This window comes from Pseudomyrmex gracilis, unplaced genomic scaffold (assembly GCF_002006095.1).
Source record: "Pseudomyrmex gracilis isolate BER0280 unplaced genomic scaffold, ASM200609v1 scaffold_648, whole genome shotgun sequence".
Classification (NCBI taxonomy): domain Eukaryota; kingdom Metazoa; phylum Arthropoda; class Insecta; order Hymenoptera; family Formicidae; genus Pseudomyrmex; species Pseudomyrmex gracilis.
Window position 1 is genome coordinate 41,424 of NW_018021232.1, and position 7,584 is coordinate 49,007.

Genomic DNA, 7,584 nt, shown 5'->3' on the forward strand with positions numbered 1-7,584 from the left:
TTATACTTACTGGGCACAAATATTTCTCCGGCTGTACTAGACAACATCCCATAAATACTCCAGGCCGTGTTTTCTCTGCTTCTATTATGCCGACCTGATTGCTATCCGTGATTGCCTGTACGATGGTTTCGCTTCTTGGTTGGAACACTACGCTTTGATACGGACGCAGTGTCATCGAATCTTTACCTACCTCAAGCCGTTCTTTCTTGTAGTTATGTACGGCATTATATTTCCTGATGAAATCACTTTCAAGTATTCTTTGGTACTTAATTGGAAAGTCGTTTCTTACCACATATATTGCATGTTTTATTCTTCTGTGTCTCAATTGTATATGTGCCTTGATTCTTCCAATCACGCAAGTTTTATGTCCGGTAACTCCGGTTATCTCCAGCTTGGTTTTTTCTGCCGGTGTTCCGCCTTTCAGATATTTTTGCTTAATCAGTGAGACTTTTGCCCCTGTATCATATAACATTTCCACCTGACTTCTTTTTGCCTCTCTTATCGGTACTACTGCTAAATCTAGCTCTGTTTGTGCTGTATTTACCTCGGTCATTTGCAATTCTGCTACGGAGATAGATTTCTTTTTTCTCTTGTCTTCTTCTTCATTTCCTGACGTTACGCTACTGTCGCTTTGGCTTTTTTTTTTCGTGCCGCGCGTCTTGTTTCCTTTTGCGCGGTGTAATTTTTATCGTTTTTCTTGCCATTCAGCGACCAGCAGTTTTCTCGTAGTTGTCCTGTCTTGTTACAATAATTGCAGTGTTTCTCTATTGCATTTACTCGGTTGCCACTTGGCTTGGGCAAAGACACCTTTCCAGACCAACATTTTCGTCCAAAATGTCCGGTCTTGCCGCACTTATAGCAATTGTAACTTTTATTGCCACCACGTGCCTGATATTGCGCTCTATTTCTTGATTTTATACCCGCGGCCTTTTCCTCCGCGCTTGCCCCGGCTATTGTCTCCTGGAGCGTGTCTATATCGCCGCGACCGCACAATTACCCTTAAATCCTTTTGCAACTCAATTTGATAGTGATGCAATGCCTGTCCTTTAACAGTTTCCAAAATCGTACGCTTTTGGCCCATAGTTTGTTCTTTTCCTTCTACCATGGACTCATAAAGCTCCATCGCGAGTTGATTTACCCGCTGACCAAAATTTAGCGCACTATCGTCATTCTTTTGTTTTACTGAGCTGAACTCTATTTGCAATTCAGTTGTGTCTCTTTTTGCTGAATACGTGGTTTCTATTTCAAATTTCAACTGCTCAAAACTGTGTATATCCCGCGTTTCAAAATCTAGGAGTGCTTGTCCCTTTAATTTAGTGCACAGGATAGCCTCCAGTAACGTTTGCTTGTCTTCCGGGTTTATATTTTTTACCGCATAACTACACGCGCTTAGAAATTCTCGCAACTGCGTTTGTGATTTCCCATTGAACGTGGGTATCATTCCACGTGCTTCCTTCAGCGTTATATATCCGAGTAAGTGTGCAGTTTGGTTGCGTTCGTCCGCAGCCGTTCGTCCGTAAGTTACGTTTAACGTATTGTCGTGTCTTAACGGCTCGTCGTTTCCCAGCGCTCGCGAGTTATGGTTTCTGTCACGTAGTTCGTTCACGTGTCTTGTCACCGTGGTCATACGCGTACTTAACAAGTCAAACAATCGCACCAACTGTCGCAACAATTCTTCTGTTGGACTAAAACTCTGTTTGCTCGTTCCCGCGGCTTCGTTCTTCGCGGAGTTATCCTCGACCAATGCGTTACACATTCGGTTAATTTCTTGATCGACTTCGCCTCGAGCATGATGTATTCTGCGCTCATCGGTTGTTTGTTCAACGTTGTCGTTATTCATTCCGACCTGATATCTTGCACGAAATACTTCACTTTCAAACGATATTAGAAAGTAATCGCGTCTGTGAGCCCGTGCGTTCGTGACTCCACCGTTTTGCAGATGTCTGGCACTGCTATCGTCCAGATCAAATGGAAATTCCCGTTCGATTACCACGTTTGGATATAACTCTGTGTCGCTATCGCAAAATACCAACGTTTGCCTAAATATATTCGGTTTTTGATACAACGCGGCCGATGCGATTCTTGATTCTTATGACGATACAAATTTTCTAGTTCGGTTTACCGGCTCAGTATGAATTTCGCACCTACCCTCGCAACTGTCGGATCGTCCTAAATCTCAGTTTTCAGACATTTGCTTGTCCGTTTGCCCTTTTACAATCTATAACTTAACTTACAGTAATTGACGCATCTCAGCTACAATGTCACGACGCTTTTGGTTCCGCTGTTGGCCCCTTGATGCCGTCGCCACTGCTTTCTGCCGCTTCTACCGCTGCCGTCTGCCGCCGCCGCTGCTACTTTGCTTACGTTGCGTTTTTGCGTACACTGCTCCTCGGGGTACTCAACTCGAAAAATTTGTTACTCTAGTGCTGGTCCTTATCGTCCTGCTGCTTCCGCTTCTTTGCCGCAGTCGCCTTGACCCTCAGTTTTCTCTGCTTACTTTTGCTGGATTACCGTGGTATTTTTACGATATGGTAACAGTAGTTAAGATATAGGGGTTCTGATTCTGGGGCTCCGCGGGGGTGAGTGGGAGAGGAGGGGTAACCGCGTGCGGGAAGGGAGAGGGAGAAGGAGGAATTAATGGAGGCTTTTCTGAGAAAAACCGCAAAGGGAGGGGGAAGGAGGGGTCAATGGAAACATATTCGTAATAATGAGAGCAGGATCTGAGGAGTTGGGTATTGCGGATGAAATAACGTAGGAGTGTGGGTGGTGTCGGCGGAGCGTTGTTATCGGNCCCACCGGAATTAGCCAATTATCGGCGAGCCGTAAAAATAGAGCGTGCAATATTCGACGTGTGTTCTATTTTATTTCAGATATCGGTGACGTCATCGGTTGCAACGTGTTCGAACTTGTTCGTGCGTGTTCAAGGTCGTTCGGTCGATGACGTCATTGCAAAAATAATAGTACCTCTCAATTATTTTTTAAATTGCGCAGTAAAATAATTAAATTATGAGAAAAAATGCGCGAACGACGTCATCGCTAAAAATAGAACTCGAACAGGTTCGAACGTGTTCAAGGTTGTTCGGGACGATGACGTCATTGCTAAAATATAAATTGCGCAGTACAACAAAATAATTCCGAGAAAAACCGCAAATTTCCCGGAAGCAGTCGCGTTTAAAAAGAAATAGCGCGCAGTTTGCAATTGCGCAGCAAATAAATAAATAAATTCCAAGAAAAACCGCAATTTCCCGGAAAACAAATAATTCCGAGAAAAACCACAATTTCCCGGAAATAAATAATTCTTAGAAAAACCACAATTTCCCGGAAGTGAGCCTGTTCTTATCGCCCTAAGCAATCAGCCGCTTCCGGTTTGATGACGCACTTCCCGCGATAACGCAAAACCGTTGCGTACCGGATGTGATGTTTTTTGAAACGCAATTTCAAATCTAAAGATTTCGAGGAAAGATAAGGAGTGAAATAAAAAGGCACCTCAAAGTTGGGAGCAAGTCACAAATCATTGTGATTGCAAGTCGTATAGATAACAAGTCGTCGTTGTTGAATCTGTATAACGGATCGAACACAACATGCATTTTAAACCTATCGGTCGAAGAGTTGAAAAACATTCCAAAGAGGATTCTTGTAGAAGTGTTTGATAATCACGTGGAGCTTTTGTGGGATCGACTGCCTGAGCATTTGAAGGAAGATCCTGAGGTGCAGCTGTATTGTAGATGTCTCCAGCATTACAATCAACCGGGAGACTACGATCACATTGACGGACCTGNTCCGCTGAAAAAATATTGTCGCGCGTGTATTGCGAAAACCAAGATGGAAAATCAACAATGAATCGGATCAGACAACAAAAATCGCTTCAGTTCCTAGCCGCGAAAACAGTAGCAAAACATGTAGATGAGTACATTGAAATACACAATCTTGAAAATCCTAAAGTGTGCAAGGACGCAATACGAGAGATCTGGTTCGATGTACGGCTTTATCGCTACNATCGCGATATACATTGGTTATCGGTGCACGATCTACTTGAGGAACAAATATGGGAAGTGGAAAACAATTTCGACGAAGAGGATTTTAAAATCTTGCAACTATCCGCGCTCGCAATTAGAGAATACGATTGGCTTCCAAGATACGTCGAGACAGTTAATCACATCGAAATCGCATACATAGAGTTTAGAACGAGTTGCGCGGCTCTGAAACATCTGTCTCGCTTGTGCATTCAATGCGCGTTGCGAGTGTGGGAGTGGTGTAAACGACAACATCGGTACAAGTGGTTGCAGAATAAGTGGGTAAAAGTCACCGGACATCAAATGATCAAAGACGCCGATTTCATGACAGACGTTATATGGAATTCAGAGCGATGGTGTTCCAACTGCTANAGACGACCGTTGTTTGTTTTGTATACAGAGGATGATTGTTATTGGAATACCGAATGGCACAAGGATACATCCCCCGATGATGATGACTATGAGCAACTAATAGATGAAAAGATAAAAAAACGAAAATTGAATCCAACAAATATATATGATCCAATAATACTATCGTGAGTAAACAATTATATACGAGTATAAGCGAAGACAACAACATGAACGATTGCGAACCGCTCGAAGAAGAGGCCGCGCTCCTCGACGCGTTAAACGATTACATCTCGTGGGAGGAACGGTGCGACGAACGTCTAGAGACACTGAGAGAAGAGTGTCGTATAAAACGCCCGCGACCGTCCACAGGTGTGATAAGTTGGCACGTCGCTCGTATTGCGCGACTCGAAAGTCTGCTCGCGGCCCTTCGCGAACGATTCGCGCACGTTGGTGCGGGTGTCGAGAGTGCGGGACTCGCATGGATCAAAGTCGAGACGGCGTTTAAAAATCGTTTGGTGACCGGCATTGTGGTGAACAAGTCGTTCATCGAGCCCCGTCAATTTCTCGAAGCCGCTAGAGACACGGTGTTCGCGCGCGTTCATTGAGCGATCGCGCGACACGCTAGTGTGAAAGTGAACACGGTGTTCAACGGGAAGTTTGTCGCGGGTGAAAAAACGAGTGTAAAGTCGTTCAATACGCGCAATTGCGCGTTGTATCACTCGTTGGATCTGCGCGAGTGGTACGATCGAGACGTGATGGATGCAACAATAACCACTCCGGAGGAGTTCCAGGAACGCGACAGCGGCTGGTTGTTGACGCAGATACTGAACCTCACAGTAAATGTGAACAGTCACAATCCGATGCGCGCGGGATGTCAGATTAAAATGTCGCGCGAGGTTCAGCTCAAACACGCGGTAGTGAACGTACAGTCGTGGGACAATGCGTGTTTCGCGTGGGCAGTGGTCGCCGCGTTGTATCCTAGTAACAAAAACTCTAATTGACCGTCGCAATATCCCGTGTACGCGAGTGTGTTGAACCTTGATGGAATAGAGTTTCCGATGACATTGCGCCAAATCGCGCGTTTCGAACGCAACAACAACGTGTCCGTAAACGTGTTTACGGCGGCGGAACAGGGACGCGAATACGTGCCGCTGCATCTCACGTCGAACAAGAAGGAGAAGCATGTGAATCTGTTGTATGTTCCCGATCAATATGATGGACACGTGGGACACTTTGCGTGGATAAAAAATTTATCGCGTTTAGTCAGCTCGCAATTGAGCAAAATGAAGACAGCGAAGTACATATGCGATCGGTAAGTACAAATGAGTGGTGTAACAGCAACAACAATGTTGAATAAAAAGTAATTTTTGAAATTGTGAGATGATGAACTCATTAATCAATGTTGCGTATATTGTTCGTTTATTGCAACACGTACATAGATGTCTACACTACTTCTACACAAGCGATAAGCTAGCGGTACACACCACGGATTGTGAACAATTGAACAACAGCGCAATCGTTCTTCCCGCTGAGGGAAAGAACTGTTTGACATTTGAGAATTACAACAACAAGGAACGAGTGCCAATGGTGGTGTACGCCGACTTGGAGTGCGTACTCGAGAAACAGGACAAANAGGAGAACGCATCGAGCGCGCACAAGTACCAAAAACACAGCGTGTTCAGCATCGGTTATTACGCGAGCTGCGAGCACATTGACATCGGATACAGATCTCACAGAGGCGAGAACTGTGTGCAGTGCGTTGTAGAACTCCTTGCCGCGATCTGTTTGCAGATTCGTCGGACAACGATCGTCGGCGCGAAAAATCTTCGCGAACGCCCCAGCGACCTCTTTGCCGCTCTTGCTCTTAAGCGGCAACGCCCACGCGTACTTGCTCAACACATCGATGACTGTGAGAATGTAGTTGTAACCTCTGTTTTGACGAACGTAAGGGCGCATCTCGACCACATCGGCCTGCCACAGATCGTCGTAACCGCGCACGACCACACGTCTGCGTGGAAAGTTGCGTCGCGCGGGCGCGTGCAGCTCCTCTGCGAGCTCTCTCTTCTCGACGCTCATGTTTGGTTTTGACCCGATGTTATCTGCTTGTTTTTCTCGACCAATTCTTGCACAGTTTAGTAAATGGTGTGCAAATCATAACCCAGACTGTTTGTTTGCAATGAACTCAGATCATATTTTACCTTGTTCAGAGATTCCTGTAATGGTAAAATATATGTTTTTAACACTTCGTTATTCAAGCCAGCGTTTTGCGTACGAATAAATTCCTGAACATGAGTCGGAACGTCGCGCAACAACTCGTTCACATTCGTTTGCAAAGATTCAATCTGCTTTCTCAGATCTGTGTGTGTATTTTTCAGCTTATCCAATTGATCGTTTTTTTGCAGATGCTCAACGGTCTCTTCCAATGTTTGTTGTAATTGAATCAAGTCGTTTTTCAAGGTTTTGACTTGTTGCGAATCTGCACCCCGCGGCTTCTTCTCCAGTTTATTCAATCGATAGTACGCGTTTGTTCGCAGATGCTCAATGTCCTTGCTCAGTGCTTTGCTCGAGTGCCCCGCTTGTACTGTATATTCCTCAAACATTTGTCGACTGATAAACTGTTTCACGTGGATGCGTCCTGCAGCGTCGTACGCTCGTGTGAGAGCGACGTCTACGTAGAACTTGGTCGCGGCGTCGGAATCGTTTCGTGGTTTCTTCAAACAAGTTATGGCGCGCTCCTTCGCATCGTACTCGGCTGATAATGCGGACAAACAGAAAGCGTAGTTGCGTACGTAATTGCGCAAAATAGCTAGTCAAAAGCGTTTTTTGTCATTGTAATTGTAACCGCGCCTTTGCAACGTCAAACCGAACTTGTTGACGCTCATCGCGCGCAAACGGAACTGTCGACGTTTCTCGAGCAACGGTTCAATTTATAATCACTTTCGCCTCGCGAAGCTCCTCGATGATGGACAAAAACTCGTTATCATGCGAGTCGTTTCCCGCGCGACGAGACGACTCCAACAATCTCAAACGATCCACGAGTTTGTTGGGATCGTCCCAGTGTACGTAATCTATCGCGTTGTTGGTCAATTTCATGGCGATCGGATGCAATCCCTCACCCGTCGTTTGGTGAACGTTGAAGAACAACGGTGCGATAATATTTTTGTACTTGTAACCTTTGCTGCTCTTTACAGGCGCTGTGGGACGATGATCCCGTCTGTGA